Source organism: Ailuropoda melanoleuca, chromosome 5 (genome assembly GCF_002007445.2).
Source record: "Ailuropoda melanoleuca isolate Jingjing chromosome 5, ASM200744v2, whole genome shotgun sequence".
Lineage (NCBI taxonomy): Eukaryota > Metazoa > Chordata > Mammalia > Carnivora > Ursidae > Ailuropoda > Ailuropoda melanoleuca.
Window position 1 is genome coordinate 35,977,355 of NC_048222.1, and position 22,794 is coordinate 36,000,148.

General features: G+C 37.4%; 1 protein-coding gene across 2 annotated transcripts in view; it reads right to left on the reverse strand.

Annotated features, from left to right (window-relative positions):
* The window catches only part of ARIH1 (ariadne RBR E3 ubiquitin protein ligase 1), a 116,119-nt gene that overhangs the window by 91,833 nt on the left and 1,492 nt on the right, over positions 1 to 22,794 (reverse strand). The window lies entirely within an intron of this gene.

The window sequence follows — 22,794 nt, forward strand, 5'->3', positions numbered from 1 at the left end:
TTTTTCAAAGCCTAGCTTCAGATCCATTTCCACCAGGAATTATCAGTCCTTCCCAGAAAAAAAAAATTAAACATTCCTTCTCTGACCTTGTATGACAGATATATGTCAGTGATATGCTGCACATATGACTGTATTTTAACTTATTTATACATGCCTCTTTAAAGAGTTGTCCAATATTTGTATTCACCCAGCATAGTGTAGCAGCTAAAGAAATATCAGTTGGCAAAAAATCAAGTACTCAACTTATTTAATGTTCCCAATTAAAGTGAAGTATTATGTTTAAGATCCCTTTAGCCTCAGAGAATATGCAATGAGAAAGACAGCCTCTTCAACAAATGGGTTTGGGAGACTGGATGGCTACATGCAAAATAATGACCACTGGCTTACACCATACACAACAAAGATAAATTTAAAATGGATTAAAGACCTAAATGTGAGACCTGAAACCATAAAAATCCTAGAAGAGAAACACAGGCAGTAATTTCTCCGACACTGCACGTAGCAACTTTTTTCTAGATAGGTCTCCTGAGGCAAGACAAACAAAAGTAAAACTGAACTATTGGGACTACATCAAAACAGAAAGCTTCTGCACAGCAAAGGAAACAATCAACAAAACTAAAAGATAAACCTACAGAATGGGAGAAGATATCAGCAAATGACATATCCTATGAAGGGTTAATATCCAAAGTATATAAAGAACTCACATAACTCAACACCCAAAAACTAAATAATCCAATTAAAAATGGGCAGAAGACATGAACAGACATTTCTCCAAGAAAGAAATACAGATGGCCAACAGACACATGAAAAGATGCTCAACATCACTCATCATCAGGGAAATAACATCAAAATATAATGAGATATCACCTCGCACCTACGAGAACGGCTAAAATTGAAAACAAAAGAAACAACAGGTGTTGGAGAGGATGTGGACAAAGAGGAACCCTACCTAGTGCACCACTGATGGAGTGCAAACTAGTGCAGCCACTCTGGAAAACAGTATGGAATTTCCTTAAAAAGTTAAAAATAGAATTACCTTATGATCCAGTAATCACACTACTGGATATATACCCCCCACATCCAAAAACACTCATTCAAAGGGATACATGTACCCTTATGTTTATTGCAGCATTATTTGTAACAGCCAAGTTATGGAAACAGCCCAAGTATCCACTGATAGGTGAAAGGATAAAGATGTGATACACACACACACACACACACACACACACAGGAATATTATTCAGCCATAAAAAAGAATGAAATCTTGTCATTTGCAACATGGATGGAGGTAAAGATTATGCTAAGTGAAACAGCCAGCCAGAGAAAGGCAAATACCATATGATTTCACTCATGTGTGGAATTTAAAAAACAAAACAAAAAAGGAAAACCAAAGAAGAAAAAAAAAAAAGGAGAGAAAGATAAATGAAGAAGCAGACTCTTAACTAGAGAGAGCAAACTTGATGGTTCCAGAAAGGAGGTGGGTAGAGGATTAGGTAAAATAGGTAAAGGGGATTAAAGAGTACGCTTATCATGATGAGCACTGAGTAATGTATAGAACTGTTGAACCACTATATTGTATATCTAGAATTAATATAACACTGTATGTTAACTGTACTGAAATTAAAATAAACCTAACAATAATTTTTTTTTTTAAAGTACATGTGAGAGGGCACCTGGATGGCTCAGTCAGTTAAGCATCTGCCTTCTACTCAGGTCATGATCCCAGGGTCCTGGGACTGAGTCCCACATCAGGCTCTCTGGTCAGCAGAGAGTCTGCTTCTCTCTGTCACTCCCCCTCAGTTTTCTCCCCCCGCCAAATAAATAAATAAAATCTTAAAAAAAAATACGTGTGAGGCCTTTAGCAATCAAGAAACACCTAGGCATTCCTGAAAAATCCGTTCTCAGCACGCAGCATTCCTTCCCATCCACTGTAATCCATAATTTAGAAAAACAAATGCCCCCACTCCCGAATATCCTAGGGTTCTGAAGGCATTTAAATTGAGCAAATGACCTTAAAAGACACAGCAGCAAGAATCTGAAGGTCCATTCTCAGACTGGATGCACTTTTTCCTTAGCTTATGGCTGCATGCACATACTTATCGTAACTCTACTGTGGTTCTTCAACTTTTATCATAATATAATAATTTGGAAAACCAATTTCATCTATGTGGTTTATGTCACACTATAGAAATGAGTAGTTCTGGTGGTGCTAATCCTTTTTTTTTTTTTTAAGAGATGAAGAGGGGCAGGGGCAGAGGGAGGAGAGAGAGAGAATCTTAAGCAGGCTCCACGCCCAACGCTCAGCGCCCAGCTCCATCTCACAACCCTGAAATCATGACCTGAGCCAAAATCGAAGAGTACAATGTTTAACCAACTGAGCCACCCAGGTGCCCCCATACTAATCCCTTCTTAAAACAATTGTAGGCAGCCCCCTCCCAATCAGGAAGCATGGGGTAGCCAGAGCACTGGCAGCCTCCCTAGGAAGTCAGTCAGACCTAGAGAGACTACTTTTTAAATCCCTCTTCAAAGATTTGTTAGCATACGCTGTAATTGTCAAGCTGTGACACACAAGTGAGCTAGGGGAAAGGTGTCTAATCTTTGACACTTCATTTTAATAAAAATTAAACTGTTTAATTCATTCACTAAATGACTAAACTATACAATCAGAATAAGAAATATTCTACAATTGTAGGACGTTGAACAGTTTATATGTGTGACTCATTTTTATACATTACATTTTCCTCAAAAGTACAGTCGAATGAGAATGCAAGGAAGTGGAACACAAGAGGCCCTGGCTAGCTGGGTAGCTACACAGAATACACATGCGCGCGCACACGCACACACACACGCGCGCGCGCACACACACACACGCACACCCCTTCAAAAAAAAAATAAAAGAATGTGGACCTGCTCCAATAGGAGAAAATGGAGAAAGTGAATATTCAGGGGGAAAGCATCATATCCTTCTAGTTCTTTTTATTACCAGAAAAAGATGGGTAGGAGATAAGCTTTTACCCAGACCACTGTTTCAGTTTTCACAGGATTTTGCAGATCTAAATATTCCAAAGTGATTATTAAAAGAGATGTCATAGAATATAGTGCTTTTTTTTGTTCCTAAATTAATAGAACTTTGTAGACGGGGGGGAAAAAATCAGCCTCAGAAATTCATAAAATAATCCTAACATGATACTTAGGGTCTCAAAAGGAGGATAAACATCAAGTTAGAAGGGGGGAGGTTCTACTTTTAAGAGAAAAGTATTAAAAATGAAGATATTAATAACAGTGATTGCCTCTGTGGGAGTAAACCAGGTAGTGAAGATATTAAGGTAGGAGATTCTTTATCTTTAGTACTTTTTGAATTTTAAGCCAAGAAAATACATGTATATTCAAACAATATATTTTTTTTTAAATCCTAAAGAAAGTCTTATCAACTGTCTTAGAATACCGAGGTTGTTTAAAATTTTTTTTTAGGGGCACCTGAGTGGCTCAGTTGGTTAGATGTCTGCCTTCGGCTCAGGTCATGATCCCAGAGTCCCAGGACAGGATGGAGCTCCATGTCATGGAGCCCCACATGAGGCTCGCTGCTCAGCAGGAAGTCTGTTTCTCCCTGTGACCCTCCCCCTTCTCGTGTGCTCGTGCGCTCTCTCTCTCAAATAAATAAAATCTTTATTTTTTTTTAAAGGTTTTATTTATTTATTTGACAGAGAAAGAGACAGCCAGCGAGAGAGGGAACACAAGCAGGGGGAGTGGGAGAGGAAGAAGCAGGCTCATAGCAGAGGAGCCTGATGTGGGGCTCGATCCCATAACGCCGGATCACGCCCTGAGCTGAAGGCAGACGCTTAACCGCTGTGCCACCCAGGCGCCCCACAAATAAATAAAATCTTTGAATTTTTTTTTTTTAAATCAAAGGTTATGGAGGAGAGTTCAGTCACATTGATCTCAGCTTGCAACTTACTTCTGTATTTTGTGTTGGTTACACTGAATGAAGAAAATCCTGATTATAATTATAAAGATAAGTTTGCATTGCAATTTCAGGATATTTTTCACTTATATTGACCCAGGAGCTTAAAAAAGGGAGTAGAAAACATTTTATTCAGGGCTAACTAGTTAACACTGTCTAGCAACTGCCTTTATTTTTATATATGCAGAGTCAGAATAAATGTATAGAACACAATTATATGGTAACGTTAAGACGAACAGATGAACTTGTTACTACAAAACCTTCCAATGTCTACAATGAGGGTATGAATAAACACATCCGCCTTTGCCTTCTCTGGCATTTATTTAACTGAACAGGGTACATGTGCTGCTGTAGTATTCCACCTTACGTAACTTTCTTGAGCAGACACGCACAACTCTGAATCCAAAATACCAGTGCATAGTAATATTCCTAATCAACAATCCATAAGAAGTAAAGCAGAAGCTTTATTCTGGATTCTACACAAAAAAAAAAATGTTAGTCTGGATACAGTTTAATGCACTGGTAGTCTCTGATATGCTATCAGGAGGAAGGGTTAGAACCAGGTAGGTTCAAATAAAAAAAAAAGCTACAGAGAGACTATTAACATATGGAGAAAATGGAAATCACAGCTGTTCAAATATGAAATGCACTCACTTCTAGAAGTGGCTGTGAGGGTTTAAGTCACTGTAAGAACAGGATGAGGGACCACTTAACAGGGAGCTAGTGCTTAGTAAGTGGTTGGCCAGAACAACCTTTAAGATCCCTTTTCATCCTTGTCAATCTGACTCTGTGTGAATCAAAAACAGTGTTGACTCCGGTATGAGACAAAGATTAGGTAAATTCACTGCCATCCTTAATTCTTTTTCTTTGCTCATTTTAAGTAGGCTCCACGGATGGAGCCCAACGCAGGGCTTGAACTCAGACCCTGACATCAAGACCTGAGCTGAGAACAAGAGTAGGGATGCCTAACCAACTGAGCCACCCAGGCACCCCCATTATTTAGCTATTGTTCATTTGTTATACTTTTACTCCTAAGGATGACTAGAAAATCTTTGTGAATTTTACAGTCTTACTTTCACCCTTTAGGCTTTATAGGAGGGTAGAATGCAACATTATAAATCAATCTTCAGACACTGCCATATATTCCAAGGACCCAGCTATTAACTATAGTAATGCAATACACATTGAGATGATTACAACAAAAAACAGATAAAACATTTAGGTCCAGTGAAATGAAATTATTACATTTTAAAAGTCAGTTAAGGGGCACCTGGCTGGCTCAGCTGGAAGAGCGTACAACTCTTGATCTCACGTTATGGGACTGAACCACACATTGGGTATAGAGATTACTAAAATAAATAAATAAACTTAAAAAAAAGTCAGTTAAACTGGTGAATAAAATTATATACATACTTTCCTTTCCACATTAAATAACAATCTGAGGCCCACTCAAGTTTTTACTTCCTAAGAACTGAAGTGATAGGGGCGCCTGGGTGGCACAGCGGTTAAGCGTCTGCCTTCGGCTCAGGGCGTGATCCCGGCGTTATGGGATCGGAGCCCCACATCAGGCTCTTCTGCTATGGGCCTGCTTCTTCCTCTCCCACTCCCCCTGCTTGTGTTCCCTCTCTCGCTGGCTGTCTCTGTCTCTGTCAAATAAATAAATAAAATCTTTAAANAAAAAAAAAAAAAAAAAAAGAACTGAAGTGATGAACAGTAGGTTGAAAGATAGACATTTCCTTACATGCATTTAAATGGTTTCAGTAATAAGCTCCTCTGAGAACTTCACAGAAGAACTATCTTGTTATTGAGCAAAATGAGTCAAGTCAGCTATTCTCCCTTTAAACATATCAAGCACTTGCTATCTTGTGCATCTGTAACAATTTCATAATGTTATTCTTCCAAATGTTTGGCTTTGCAGACCACTGGTCTCAGTTTATAACTTCATACGTAAATCATGAACGCATTTTGCATAGTATAAATGCACTCTGTAATGTAGGTCAAGTAGCAGAATTACTTGATGTTAAAACTGTGTTTTTAAATGCTTACACTGGACTACAAAATAGTAAATGTTGTAACAGCAATTCTGGCTTGAAATTTTGAGGATGATACATATGTAAGTTGTAAAGTTTAAATGGGGCATGTAGTAGACTTCTGACTCCATTCCATTCTTTACTATTTATTTGAATTCACAGGCCATAGCAATGAAGTCACAAGTCAGAGCCCATTGGACTCAGTCTGTACAAGTCAGTCTCCTGGAGCACAGAGCTGGATGGAGAAAAGTATAATGATCTAGAGAGACAAACAGAAAATACCCAGCACACAAGACAATAACATTCACATGTTTTACATTTATACATGTTTTATATTTAATCATATAAAATATTGAGTTTCAACTCCAGCTATAAAAACCTTGGCAAGTTATTCAATTCCTCTAAACTTCCTTATCCATAAGACAGCAAAAATATCATCTACTTCAGAGAACAGTTGTGATGACTAACATTCTCTTAAATAATTGGTTAAGAACAAAATAATTGGTTAAGAACAAAAAATATTAGGGGTGCCTGGGTGGCACAGCGGTTAAGCGTCTGCCTTCGGCTCAGGGCGTGATCTCGGCGTTATGGGATTGAGCCCCACATCAGGCTCCTCCGCTATGAGCCTGCTTCTTCCTTTCCCACTCCCCCTGCTTGTGTTCCCTCTCTCGCTGGCTGTCTCTATCTCTGTCGAATAAATAAATAAAATCTTTAAAAAAAAAAAAAAAAACAAAAAATATTAGAGAATGAGAAGAGTTAAGTCAGTGAAGTCAAGAGGAATGTGAACTGACCAAAAGAAAAAAAAAGGAATAGTACCAAGACTAATTTTTATCAATAATAAAATCAATAAGAAAATTCATTCATATTTAATTTTGACTATTCAGTCAATGTCTAACAGCTATGTTCCAGGAACTGTGCTGGTCAATGGGAATGCCAAAATTAATACAATGATCCTACCCTCAAGGACTGCAGAATCTACTTAGTGGAAGAATAAACAATAGAGATAAGAGATTTTTAAATAAAAATATGTACAAAATTTTGAGACCCACTCACAGGTAAGGATTCAAAGAAGAAATGATGTTTAAGGGGGGTCTTAAAGTATGAAAGAGTTTATCAGGGGAAAGCGTCAAAAGCAAAGGAAAAGACTTATAGAAAGGCAAAAAGAAAAAACTTCACATCATTACTTTGCTATGCCAGGGTGAGTAGGAAGAAATGGCAGATAAGGCACACAGAGAAACCAAGAGTTATGAAAAGCCTAATCTATCACGCTGAGGAATCTTTCCCTGTAATACGTGTCCTCTCGTAACCTAGTCAATGCAAACCCTCGGCTTAAGAAGGTTTCTCATAAGCATGATTCCCAGTCCCACCCCATTGCTTATCGTAAATGAAAAAGATCTGGTATGCTTTCTCAGACTATAAACTAAGGCCAAGTATGAACATTTTTGACATTGTCATAAACTGAAAAGGATGACCACCCTGCAAAAAAAAAAAAAAAAGAAGGAAATATGCAGCATTTCCTGAGAAATCTGTGGTGACCATAATACTGTCACAAGGCCCCACTTTCTGTCACTATCACCCTTTTCATATTCTTTGGGTTTTTTCTATTTTGTCAGAGAGAGGCTTCTAATAACTTCTAATAGTTATAACAAGACTCTATTTGTCCACACAGAAGTCACTACTCTGCTTCTCTCCTAAAAACCAACAAATCTCCTTGGAAGGAAGGGCTTTCCTTATCCAAGCAGCAAAAGTGGGTCAACACAAACACAGTGAAACACAGCAGGGTTTACCAGTATAAAAAGAATACTTCAAAAGACAAACTTGTAAGTTGTGGGATTTCTGAGTAATGGCAATATACTAAGAACCTCAACTTTGAAAACCAGGCCAGGGCAAGTCCAGAAACAGAAGATAATTGAGATCAGGCTACAGATGGATAAAAGTGAACATGAAGAGTCCTGAGTTACTGCCTTTATAATCAAGTACTTATGTACATGTCTGCCCTTCCTAGATTAGGAGCCCTGGAAAGAAATGTTCTCCACTCATCTTTATACACCTATTGCAAAGCACATGTACTGAGGGGAGGCATATAGATGTAAAAGTTAAGTACTGATTTGGCACATTATGGTGACAGGAAGATGTATAATAGTCTTAGAAATAGTAAAATCTAAGAGGAACAAGTTCAAGATGGACAGTGGCATTAGAGCAGATGGAAAGGAGGTTTGGTCTTTTAGCTTCCTATCTTGAAAGCATCCACACCAATTATCTTTTTCCACTTGTACTTGAATTTCATAACTGGGTAAGAACTTCAGAAATCATCAAATCCAAATCTTTTCTTATGTAAGGGAAGATTCAGACCAGAGCCTGATTTAGTCTAAGGTCACAGAGTAATATAGATAGGAGGACTAGACTCTAGTCCTAGACTATAAGGTACAATAGTTTTACAAAATGTGAATTAAATAGACAAAATGATCATGTACTAAAAGGGTCCTGGGATGGAGGCCCACATCAGGCTCCCTGCCCAGCAGGGAGTCAGCTGCTCCCTCTCCTCCCGGCTTGCGCTCTCTGTTGCTATCTCTGTCTCTCTCTTTCAAATAAATAAATAAAATAAAATAAATAAAAAAGAGTTTTAGAAATACTTGTTGTCTCACATATTGAAGAAGTTTTTAGATACGGATTTTGGTAAATCTACTGTATTACACAAAAGGAGGCTGGCTGCTCTATACCCAGGTTTGGAGAGCTTTCAAGTTCATTTTTTATTACTCATTAAAGGTAGCAACAACAACAAAAAAAGTAGCATCAATTTTTTTAAATCTCATAATCCCAGAACTAAAATCTAGCCTTAGGGCCGTATTCCTATATTTTACCCTTCCTTTCCACATGGTATCTGTGGTAACTAGCCTCCAAGATGCCCTGAATGATCCTTTCCTCCTGGTATTTTAGACCCCTCCTACAGTGGGTTCCAAGGCTAGGTTATTGAAGACATCACAGCATCTGTCTTGCTTTCTTTGATTACTTGTTCTGGAGGAGGGAGGACACTAAAATAGCCCTATGATGAGACCCATGTACCAACAGTCAGTGAGTGAGCCATCCCGAAAGCACTTCAGCACAAACCAAGCCTGCAGCCTCAGCTGACAAGAAAATTACAACCTCATTAGAGACCCTGAGCCACTCAAAACTATGAGATAATAAATGTTTGTTGTTTTAAGCCACTAAGTGTTGGGGTAATTTGTTATGCAGCAATAGATAACTAATATAAGTGACTCATCTAAAATCAGAGTCAACTAGCTACAATGAAAAATCATTTTAGTACTATAAAGTTTCTGTACACAAATACAAAGAAAACAGGACAAGAATTTGGCTCAAATAGTCCAACTAAAATCTGAAAATAGTATAGCAAAAAGAGCTTAAAAGGTGGGGCACCTGGGTGGTGCAGTGAGTAGGGCGACTGACTCTTGGTTTCTGCTCAGGTCATGATCTCAAAGCCCCACAATGAGCCCCCTGCACTAGGCTCAGCAAAGGGTCTGCTTGGGATTCTCTCTCTCTCCCTCTGCCCCTCCCACTTGTGCTCGCCTGCACTCTCTCTCTCAAATAAATAAATAAAATCTCAAGAAAAGAAAAGAAAAGAAAAGAAAAAGCTTAAAAGTCAAGGAGACCCAGTTTCAAGGACCCCCACCAGTCTCTGACAGAGAAATCCATTTCTCAGCTTCTCTAACTTCAAATTACTCATCCGTATAATGGAAATAATGCTATTTCCCTGGGATTTATAACAAATTAATACATGCGAAAACACCTAACGCATTCCACAAATGTCAGCTATTACCACTTTTGTCTATGTGAATCTCCCCTTACATAAAAATTAGTGAGTCAGGTCTTTTATCCCCTCCATAATGTTATTTTCACACATCTCAGACAGATTCCTTACTCCAATCTTCAAAATGTCATACTTCCTGAAAAAAAAAAAATTGTGTATATATATAAAATGAAAAAAATAAAAAGAAAATGTCACACTTTCTGGCTGGAATCCAAGTTCAAAAGTGCATTCTACAGTCCACAAAGTAGTTGCTTGCTCCCATGGAATGCAGGCTTCCAAAATCCTCAAGACAAATCTCAGAGACTAAGAATATATCCACTGAGTTTTTAAATATTTATTGTTCCCTTTCCAGGTAGGATAGAATAGCCAAGAGGTAAACCAGCACTCCCACCCAGAACTTGAAAAGCCAGATAATGTCCAGGTATCATCTGTCTGAAGGCAGTAGAGAGCTAAAGGAACTAGTGATTTTACAAATCTGGTGGCTTTTACCTGGGAGCACTTATAAATTCTGGAAACGAGCACAATAGTGGTTCCCCCTAAGATATTCACATCCTAATACCTGTAATCTATGAATGTTAAGTTACATGGTGAGGGGAAATTAATTAATGTTGCAGATGGGAACTAAAACTGGTAATCAGCTGACCCTGAAATAAAGAGATTATCCTAGGTTATCCAGGTCAACCCAGTATAATCAAAGAGTCACATTCAAAGTGAAGGAAGTACAGGGAGCCTAACTGGCTCAGTTGGTAGAGCATGTGACTCTTGACCTCAGGGTCATGAGTTCAAGCCCCATGTTTTGGGAGTAGAGCTTACTTAAATAAAAATTTAAAAATAAAATAAAGTGAAAGAAACGCATGTGAGATTTTTAAAGTAGAAGAAGGGGACAAAAGTGTAAGAGTCAGAGAGAGATTTAAAGATGCTATCCTGCTGGCTTTGAAGATCCAGTAAGGGGTCACAAGCTAAGGAATGCAGGTAGCCTCCAGAAGTGAAAAAGTGGGTGAGATAGCCAAGTGAAATTCACTTTGGACTTCTAACTTTCAGAACTGTAAAATAATGCATTTGTGTTTTAAGTCACTAAGTTTGTGGGAACTTATTACAGCCAAAAAGGGAAACGAACCCTGAGAACTTAAGGGGTATCTCAAAAAATGGAGGAATGGTTGGTCTTTTCCTCAGGACATCTGCTGAATCCCTGGACTAAAAATGGGGCCAAGACTAAAAACCTAAAGGTAAAGTCTCTGAAATCAGAGTGGTGCTTCCAGCAGTCTTGGGTGGGAGTCAATGAAGTCTGAGATCCCCAGGGAAGCGACTGCTGAGAATACAGCAGGTTCTTAGTTGAAGATTCTAAAGGGCCAGAGGCAGATCAGAGAGAGACTGACACTAAACAGGGCTAAGAACTCAGCCTGACTGGATAAGATCATCATTCACCACTTTAATCACCAAACAGAAAGAAGAATGAAAATCCTCTCTGGAGAAATCTATCGTCATCCAGAATCTCTAAAATACTTTATACCCGACATATGGCATGCAATCAAAAGTATGTCAAATGATGGGAACACATGACTGAAAACTAGGAGGGGAAAAAATATATGAAGAGACTAACAGTTATTAGAGTTCGGTGACAAACCTTGTTAGAATCAATGATTATTATGCTGGAGAAAACAGATGAAAAAGTAGTCACCAGAAAATTAGCACCTACAAAAAAGAATCAAATGGTAACTCTAGAATTAAAAAATACAATATTGGAAATTAAGAACTAATTAGGTGTTTAATAGCAGATCAGACAAAGGAAAAGACAGATTTAGAGACCCAGAAGATAAATCAATAGGAATCATCCAAACTGAAGCAGAGAAAAGAGAATGTAAGATACACAAAAGAGCACTCAACACATCTGGCACATAACAAAAAGCTCTAATATATGTGTAACCGGAGTCTCAGAAGGAAAGGGGATGAAGGCAGAGCTGAGAATTTCCAGAATTGATAAGAAGACATCATCCCCCCAGATTCAAAAGGATCTGAAAACCTAAAGGGAGATAAACACAAAGAAAACCACTAGATACAAAGTAAAAAAAATCTCACAAACACTCAGATTAAAGACTTCATTAAGTTTCCTCCCACCACAAAAAACAGAAGCCAGAAAACATCAGACTCTTTAAGGTACTGAAAGAAAGTAACTACAACCTAAAATTATATACTTAGCAAAATATTCTTCACAAATGGAACTGAAATAAAAGTACATAAGAAATATTTACTAAGTACCCAATATAGGCCAGGTACTGTTCTGGGCACTGGGACTGCGGCAATGAATAAAACAAAGTCCTGCTCTCACACAGCTTTCATTCTATCGTAAGAAACCAAAACATAAACAAATTAACAAATGGAATATGTTGAGTGGTATATCTACTAGCCCCTCCTTGAAAAAATTAAGCCTCTCATCCCACTTCCAACATCTTTCCCCTACTAGTCATATCTTATGATTCACATTTCCTAGATTTTAAGAACAGGGGCTAATATTCTGTTAATACCCCCCCAGGGCATCTAACATAGCTTATAAATAAAAGTTTCTGATTAATCAGTAATACTTAATTTGTAATTTATAAACCATTGCTAATTTATAATAAATTCAAATACTGTGGTTAGTCCTATCTCCTGTTTGCAACCCTACATGACGTTTTCTTCATGATTCGGAAATATTTCAGAATATCAGAGCAGCAATTCTCAACCTGTTTGGTCTCAAAAACTACTTTCACCTTCAATATTATTAAGGATACCAAAGAGTTTTGTTTATGTGAGTTGTAACTATCAATATTTATGTTAGCTAGTAAAACAGAATTTTTAAAATATTAACTCATTAACAGTAATAGATCCCATTGTAGATTAATACAAAAAAAACTTTAATGAAAATAAATTATATGTTCTGACACAAAAAAGATGGTGAGAAGAATGCACTTTTTCACATGTTTCAAAGTCTCTTTAATTATTGGCTAAATAGAAAATAGCTGGATTCTCATATCTGCTTCTGCATTCAGTCTCTCTCTGTTTTTTTTAAGATTTTTTTTTTCTTTTTTTTTTAGAGAGAGAGCACGGGCAGGAGGGGCAGAGGGAGAGAGAGAGAATCCCAAGCAGACTCTGTCCTGAGCACTGAGCCCAAGGCAGGGCCAGATCTCAAGGTCCCAACCTGAGCCGAAACCCAAGAGTCAACTGACTGCACCACCCAGGTGCACCTCCTGGATATGTTGTTTTATTTGAAGAATAAAGGAAATGTGCCTTCATAAATATAAGTAGTTTGAAAAAAGAGGAGCACTAGGGGCTCCCAACTAGTTTAGTGGATTGAACCTACAACTTTGATTTCGCGGTTTTAAGTTTGAGCCCCACAGTGGGTATAGAGATTACTTAAAAAAATAATTTTTTTTAAAAAGAGGAGCACTTTCATTGGCTTTTCAGTTAACTATGGATATTCTTTTTGATATTACACCAAAATTCAAAAAGTGATTGTTTCTTAAAGGCTGTTTTCAAGGAAGAATTTTAAACCATGTCAAAGAACTTTTCAAATTCTTAGATTAAAATCTAGTGGTCTGGGGCACCTGGGTGGCAAAGCGGTTACGCGTCTGCCTTCGGCTCAGGGCGTGATCCCGGCATTGTGGGATCGAGCCCCACATCAGGCTCTTCTGCTATGAGCCTGCTTCTTCCTCTCCCACTCCCCCGCTTGTGTCCCCTCTCTCACTGGCTGTCTCTATCTCTGTCAAATAATAAATAAAATCTTTAAAAAAAAAAAAAATCTAGTGGTCTATCTTGTACTTTGACTGGATCACTTACCAATGCATGATTGTGAAGTACCATAATTGGTCAATGGAAAATTGATCATCTGGAAAATATAGGTTCATTAAGTTAAAATGATCTTCCAAATATTGTTATGTTTTATTACACAATATTTCATCAGAAGTTTTTAAGTATTAGGATGCAGTCAGTCTCACAGTGGCAAACAGAAGTTTTCCAAAATTCTGATTTTCACTTAAAAACTTAAAAAAGGGGGCACCTGGGTGGCACAGAGGTTAAGCGTTTGCCTTCGGCTCAGGGCGTGATCCTGGCGTTGTGGGATCGAGCCCCACCTCAGGCTCTTCCGCTATGAGCCTGCTTCTTCCTTTCCTCCTCCCCCTGCTTGTGTTCCCTCTCTCGCTGGCTGTCTCTCTGTCGAATAAATAAATAAAATCTTTAAAAAAAAAAAAAACTTAAAAAAGGTTATCATTGGCAATATACTGTAAGCAGTTTTCCTTGAAATAACTGGTGTATTTCATTCATTTGGAGACATTCATGTTTGCCATTTGTCTAAAAAACCAGTTAAGTCATTCTTTCAAGAAAAAATGGTATTCCGGGGCGCCTGGGTGGCACAGCGGTTAAGCGTCTGCCTTCGGCTCAGGGCGTGATCCTGGCGTTATGGGATCGAGCCCCACGTCAGGCTCCTCTGCTGTGAGCCTGCTTCTTCCTCTCCCACTCCCCCTGCTTGTGCTCCCTCTCTCGCTGGCTGTCTCTATCTCTGTCAAATAAATAAATAAAAAATAAAATCTTAAAAAAAAAAAAAAAAAAAGAAAAAATGGTATTCCATCAAACAGGCAGCTTCTTCCGCTAACAAATCAAATTCCACAAATGTTTATCTTCAAGACAACCGCTGTAACTTTGGTATGCCCAAGTGCTTCATGCATATCTCCACCTAAGCCTATTTTGCCACCTACGCTATGAAAAAGATGTGTATTTAAGGGATAAGATATAATAAAACTAGTAACTTTTACTACTTCATCCAGAACAAGTGAAAATGGTATTTTTTTCACTGCGTATAGAGGTGAAGCATACAATGACTGCTTGTATGGTTGAGTGCCACTGATCTGATTTGTGCTAGGACTCCCATGGTTTTACCTACCCACTGATTTCTGCACCATCAGTACAAAGGTCAGCACATTAAAAAAAGGCAAAAGTCTTAGTATTATCATACAACAGTTTTGCTTTCATGGACCATTCTTTGAGAACTATAGCATTCGTGACTCCATTGTTTTTAAATCACTGTCAGTTCATATAAAGTGCCAGGGAACTACATGCAAACAATAAACTTCAGAAGTGTCACTATATATTCAGAGAGCTTAAAAAGCGTGTCCTCTTGGAATTTAAACACTTTTTTCTTGTTTCTTACACTATTACTGGGCATTACCTACAAATCATAGAATAACTTATTAGCACCAGAAGAAAATCTTACGTGGCTCCCTTTGGTTTATGATAAAGGAAACTGAGGAAGCAAGCATTTACTAGGCAAGGACAAACTTCAAGTATTTACTGAGTTTCTACTATGGCAAAGGCTGTTAGTGTGCTACATGCTATGGATGCAGAAGATTCAGCTCTCATTGTCAAAACCCTCATATCCAGCTAACTAGAGAGACTTGGGTACTGGGATGGCTGTATTACAACCTCACGCAGGCCACGCCAACATCCACATGAAGTGCCACGCAAACAAAGATAAGGAAGCACTAGAAAGGTAGAGAAAAGGGACCTGGCAAGAGATATGGTAATATCTGAGCAGAGTCTGAATAGGAGGAGTACATTATGCAGTCGAGAGGAGAAAGAGGGAGGACCATGAGCAAATTTAAGAAAACACAAATGTGTTTTATATATTAGGAAATGATAACCCCAACACAGAACATTAAAAAGAAAGAAAGAAATTCTAAGTGGTGCAGTTGGGGGAGATAGGAGAATCAGGAACAGCAGCAGCTGACAATCAAATCAGCTGACAACAAGATGAGGAAGCCATGAATGCCATATAAAGGAATCTGGACTAGACTTATAATAGTAAGGGGTCGGGGGAGGGGTGGACAATGAAGGTTTTTTTTAGCAGGAAAATGACTACAGCATTTGTATTTGGTAGTATGACATAGACTGGAAGCCCGGAGACAATGAGGCAAATAAAAAGAGGCCCTAGATTAGGATTAGTTAGTAAAAAGAACAGGAATAACAAATTTTAGAGGTAACTTGATCACGGCTAACTGGATATGGGAAATGCGGCAGAGTGGGGGGGGGCGGAATTAAGGGTGACTCTCAAATTCCAAGAACAGTTAGCTGGTAAGTTAGTCAAAGAAAGAAGAGCCTTGAGGAGAGAATGTAGTAAATTTGGGTTTCAAATGGGTTTCAGAGAAATACCTGTTCAAAATGTCACACTTTACAGGTTTTTACTTGTAAATACTTGCTAAGAATCAGAAAATACTTCCCAGTCTCTAGCTTATACTTAATCCCTTAAAAAAATGTACAATCGTGATTAAGAGAAAGGATATATTACCAAGTAATTGGAATCTGTTAATATTTGAATTAGAAGTATGACAGTTTCAAAGGAGATTGCAAAGTAAGCCTGGGGAGAAGTGTCTGGGATTATAGCTATTCTTAGCTTTGTCTAAACAAATGTCTTAGAAATAAGGAAATGTTACCTAATACTTCATTATCTTCTGTACTTTTTGCCAAAATGTATTAAGTGTCAGGTCACTTCTGACACTTCCTTTAAATGGAACATAGCAAAAATGAAAACTGTATTGAATGATGTTTACATTAAGAAAAAAATTACATGGAAAAACTTCCAGTACAGTATTTGGCATTTCTCATTCAAATCCTCACAACCTTTTGACCTTAATACTAGCATTCTCACTTTTAAAAATGAAAAAAAGTAGAGCTATGAAAAGTTAATCTGACAGAGCACTGCTATTTCAGTAAGAACTTCTTAAACTGCCTTCTGAGATACAAACTACCCATCAGTTTAACTCAAATACCAACTGGGCATCTACTATTCACCAAGATACATCAAGAAATGAGACATTATTCAAGATAAAGTCAGATGACCTCCAATCGCTGATTAAATGAAAATTTAGTAATAAAGCAAAGATTCAGATTCCTACATATGACTGCACAACTCTAATGACTATAAAATGTGCTATTCTTTTAGAACGAAAAACCAACAATGGCCCACATTTTAATTCGCTTGGGCAGTTTTGTTTTGCTCTGTTTTAAATATATTAGGTTTTTTTAAACACTGGGGGAAAATGAGGCAAAAACTGCCACTACCATCTCCATAGGCCCCAAAGGATACAGCCGTCCCAGGTTAGAAGCCTCTGTTTATAGGTCATTCTCTCACAAGTGATCAGCAAATGTCAGCCCAAATAAATTCTCATTCTTATATTTATCCCATCATTTAATAGGCATAATTAAGCTATTTAACAAAGCTACACAGTAATAGTATGATGACATACAAAGGATGACCTGTATATTGTTGAGGTCCTAGCCAAGTTATGGTCTGTGATACTATGCCTATTAAAAGAAAGTGGCTAACAGAAAATAGAAAAGCAGGCAATGTACATTTTTTCAAAAATATAGGCTCACTGTTGTAGGAAGAAAGAAGAGGGCCTGATTAACTTCAGGGAGAAAAGCTTCCAAAACAGTAAGTATGTTAAAAAAACAAAATCAACTTTACCCAAAGGGTGACCTTAGGAACAATGGGTGAAAGTTACAATAGCAGCAGATTTTAATTACATTAAAAAAAATCAAGAGTTAAATTTGAAATGATCTACATTACAAAATAGTTCACTGTCATTTATTTGTAGTTAAGCAGAGATTGGAATGTTACTGTGAGGATTCTTAGAGACAACGAACAAGAACAAGGGCTCTCAACCCTGGATGTGCATTAAAATAATCCAAGGAAAATTTCTGTTTAATGACAATGCCTGGTCCAAATTGCCAGAGACCCACTGCTAAGTCTGGGGTGGGGCCTAAGTGCCTGCATTTAAAAAAAAACTCAGGGAAAGAAATCTGAATAAGACCACATCAATATCAATATACCGACTGTGACAGCTTTGCAAGATGGTATCATTGTAGAAAAATCAGCAAAGGATATGTGGGATCGCTATGCTATGCATTATTTCTTGCAACTGCAATTAAAAATGTGAAAAAATCCCCAGGTGATTCCACTATGTAGCTAAAGTTAAAAAAAAAATTAGTGGACTGAAGAATCTCAAATTCCTGCCAATTTCTTAAAATGGCTTTCTATCCCTCTTTCCTATCTATCCAAATCCTAGCCATCTTCCAGGTAACACCCACAGATTTCTCTTCCATGAATACATTACTATCCACTCAGCATTTGAAACGACTTTCTGACCTAATAGCTTTGAGTGTCTAAATTCAAAGAGATCATCAACTCCTTGAGAATGTCTTCTCATATTCTCTTCACTATTTAGAACAGTACCGAGCAGGAGCATTTACAGTATCCAAAACCTTGTACTTTTTCCAACATATTAAATAAAGAAACTCAAATATTTTTGGTTAAAAAAAAAAAAGGAAGGAAGGAAGTGGAAAAAGAAGTGGAAGGAAAACCAAGTGCTCTAACCTAGAATGTAAGATGCCACTTAGTTTGGTTTGCATGTTTGAAATAATTGAGTAAAGACTGCTTTATCTGAAGGATAGCAGTAATAAGGACAAATCTTCTCCAACTCTATTAGCCCAGCAAGTGCTATCCAAGCTCTTGAAATTTTCCTTTTATTAGTTTCTTAACCTGCCTTCCACCATTAACCCACTTCTGTTGTATCACCAGTGATAACACATGGAGAAACGCTGTTAAATTTCAACTAGGTCAGTGGTTCTCAAGCTTTAGCTTGCATCAGCATCACCTGGAATGCTCATTTAAACAGACTACTGAACCCCACCCCCAGAGTTTGATTCACAGGACTATACCATAAGCGATTTAACCAAAATTAATATAATTTAAAACTTACAGCTCAAGTTAAGTTCAAGGAGATCAGATGGGAAAAGATAGAAGTTCAAGAGAAATAAACCATACCGAACACTTTTAACAACTTCAAGATACACACTCTTCCCCCCTTCCTGTCTCTCTTCCACCCCCTACCCAAATAAGTTAACCGGTTAATTTAAGTTCATCTTGATTTGCATACTTGAATTCATTTCTTGGAAACAATGAGCATCTCCAATTTACTAAGGTTTTAAAAGGATGTTAGATAAACAAACATCAATGTAAAAAAAAAAAAAAAGTCCAATCTAGTAGTTCAACTCTCAACAAAAACAAAAACTTTGTTTACATCTGAGATGTAAACAAAACTTGCCAATTGGAGGAAAAGCCAGGGCTAGAACTGACTCCTAAGCCAATATGCTGGCATATACCGCCTCTCAATTTATGCTTGAAACCTCACCTTAGAAGTTCTTTAAGTCTTTTAATTAAATAAATAGGTGAAATGAAATTAAAAACTTCAACAGCCACCAGATTATTTCCCCTGTAAGGATGAGATATCTGTTGTCTTTAAAACAGATTATTTAGCATAATAAATCTTACAGTAGCATGACACCCACCCACTTCTTTATACCTCTTCTGTGACCACTCACACCCATCAGCTCTTGCTCCTCTTCTTCCGCACATCCTTTAAAAGTGGTATTCCCGGGGCACCTGGGTGGCTCAGTAGGTTAAGCGTTTGCCTTCAGCTCAGGTCATGATCTTGGGGTCCTGAATCAAGCCGCATCAGGCTTTCTGCTCAGCGGGGAGCCTGCTTCTCCCTTCTCCCTCTGCAGCTCCCCCTGCTTGTGCTCGCTCTTTCTCAAATAAATAAATAAAATCTTAAAAAATAAAATAAAATAAATAAAAGTGGTATTCCTAAGGGTTACTGCCCTTCTCACTCTACTCATTCTCCCTGAGTCAAAATCATGACAGTAGATGAACTATGACTATTTCAGTGGTTGAGAACTATCATTGGAGTGGCTAAAAATATATAAATGTTCAGGCTCCAACTCAGACTTAACTAATGAACAACAATCTCTGGGAATGAAGCCCAAGGACCTCTATTTTCCCCACCTTTATATGCTCCTTAGGCAAGAACCATGCCCTCTAATCTACTTAACACACTGACTGCCATACGTACACAAGCACAACTAACATTAGTTGAATAACGTGGAAACATAAAATAGCAAGTTTAAACGTCCCTCAATTGCAGAGTTGTGTGGTCTTTAATAAATTACCGAGCTGCTAAAGCAATTCCATTAGAAAGCCACTGTCTAATATTACTAGTTAAGTAAATACAGTTGGGTGAGTTAAGGGCTTTAGGCACTTCTCTAACATTGGTATAGGTTAAAGAAAACCCCTGATTTTTTCTTGAAAGTTCACAAGATAATCTAGGTAGCCACAAGGATTTAAATATAACAAAGCCAAATTAAGCAAACTATAACAAGAGAATTACAGAAAGCTAGAAAACCAAGAGTCTTCTAAAACAAAAAGTGTTAACTCATTTGAAAGCTAAAACTAATCTGCAAATATCTACAAGTAACAATATTAATCTACTGTTGCCCAGAACTACTCTCCCCAAAGTAGTAATCAAATTCCCAAGGAAAAATTAACCTGGCAATCTTTTCACATTTCAATCTTTTTCTCCTGCAACTTTATTTTCAAATTCACTAGTAACATACTTGATTTCACACTGGAAAGTAGCACTGGGGAGCATAGGATTTAAATGTTTTAGAATTAAGAGCAAGTTCTCTAATGTGAAGTAAAACAAGGATTTTTAACTTGATAAACTTAAAACTTATTGCCACATTAAACAAACATTAATTTTTTAAATTGAAAAACCTAGCCAACTGATATTTAGAACCTCAATGAATATAAAGGTCTTATAAATCAATAAAAGATGAAAATCCCAAAAAGGGTGCAAAATGAGCAAAAGCAAAGGGCAATTTACAAAAGAAATACCAATGTCCAAGAAACATATTAATAAAAGTTCTATTTCATCCTTTTTTTAAGAAGCAAATTTTTAAAATGATGACTATTTTATCCTAATCAAGCACTGACTGGTGGGGGAAAACTAACAACCTTTCTGAAAGCAATGTGGTAGGTAGTATGGATCAAATGCCTTGAAAATAAGCACATCATTTGACTCAGCAATTCAATTTATCCTAAGAAAATAAAACATTCAAAGATTTATCTATGAGGATATTCCCAACAAAGTTAATAAAAGCCAGAAACTAGAAAATAAAAAGGAAGGCCAATAAAAATGGACTGATTAAACAAATTAGTTTAGATTTATAATCATGTAAAACACTGGAAATGGAAAGAGGTATTAACAAGAGAAAGGAGATGCCTTCTGTTTTCGTAACCTGCTTTTATCAACTGAAAACAGAGAATCTATAGTATGACTCTGTTGTTATTAAAATGTTATGTATAGCTCACCCAGAGGTCTGAAAAGATAACTACAGTTCAAATTTTGTGTATCTCTCTTGGTGTAGATCTCATCTTTTTTTTTCCCCCTTGCCTGGTCAGTTTTTTCGCAGAGTGTGCATGTATGACCAATTTAACTTTTTAAGTTCAAATCTACTAACATAAAAAAACCATACCATAACCAAAGCCTAGTTTAGGTCTAGGAAGCACACGATTTGGAGAAAAGACGACCTGGGATAAATCCTATTCTTTGATTTACTGGTAGTTCGAAACAGAAACTTAAGAAAGAATAACATCTATATATTCAGGAATTCCATTTAAGAGCATCCTTAACACGAAGTCAACTAGGAAAAGACAGTTTTCAAAAATCAGGCATGGACACACCTAAAAAAAAAACCCTAGTATTTTGTGGTCCTTATTAGTTCAGTTCATCTGCGTTTATTCTCTCTCCCCTAAACTAACAAAGAATGAATGATGTCATATGCATTAGCTACATCTCTGTTCCAGAAGTGACATAAAGAACTTGTAAGATTGGCCTCAGTACTTAAGACACACCTAAGATCTGAGAAAGTTGGATGGGATTTACTACATGAAAACAAAGAAGTTAAATAATAGTCATTATCCATGAGTTTTTTAAAAACCTAATTAACATATCAATAAACTAGGTAAGTTTGAAAACATCCGATTTTATATACTATAGAGGTAAACAAAGAGAATTCAAGGTTTTACTCTAAACTCTTTTAATAAAGTTTCCTCAAAAAAGGAAAAAAGTCTCAACTTTGTGGCCTAAGAACTGTCATATTTTTAGAATCAGAAAAAAGAGCAATAAAACTTATCTTCCTTTTACATCCCTTCAATTTCCTCCTTACACTGCAGTATCCCTATGAAAGTCTGAGACGTCCACTGTTTAGTAGTACCACTATATATCAGTTATTTTTTTTACTATTATTCAAAACAGCCAAAATAGATGGCTCAATTGGAAGTGTTCCTTACTAGACAATATTGTAAAAATCTGTTAATCATGCAAACTGAACAAGTAGGCAGTGACATACTACTGCCAATTTGCCAGTATTAGCCAATTAATTTCAAGGGGGGGAAAAGTAATGACTAACATGCAAGAAGGCAATAGTAACTTGCTCCTGTATATAGTTTACTCACATGTAACTAGTGTTTTCTAAAAGTTGCACTGAATCAAGACTTCATTTTTATTCTTCAATGGTATCCCTGACCCCTCATCATAACTGTTTTTTTCCCCAAATGTAAACTTTGGGCTTCCTAAAACTCAAAAATGCAAAATCTGGCCCACGAGGTTAAATAAGTTGTGGTTATTAACTTAAACCAAGCCTAACTCACCAAGAAATAGAATTTATCAGAGAAAAGAGTCCAGAAGCAGAAAGCCCCTACTTTCTCACTCACAATAGAGTCTTGTCTAATATTAGACAGTAACACTGCGTTTTGTTGTTTTAGCTGCAAGGCTGGGTATGCAATCTGTAGTAACTATTCCAACAGCTTCAAGTAAGTCATACACTACCAATGAACAAGTAGCATTAGGTCCCAAACAAACAGCAAAGACAAAAAAGACGAGAGCACAAGCCTCACCATCGGAAAAGGCGGCCCATCAGCACCTCTTCCGAGAAACAGTTCCCTTCCCCCACCGTTAAGTAGGCACTTAAGACTGCCAAGAAGATCCATTTCTTTATTAACTGGTGCCCACTTGGGGCAACCGTACACCAAACTGCTCTTAGGCCTACTCCAACCTCTTCCAAAAGTG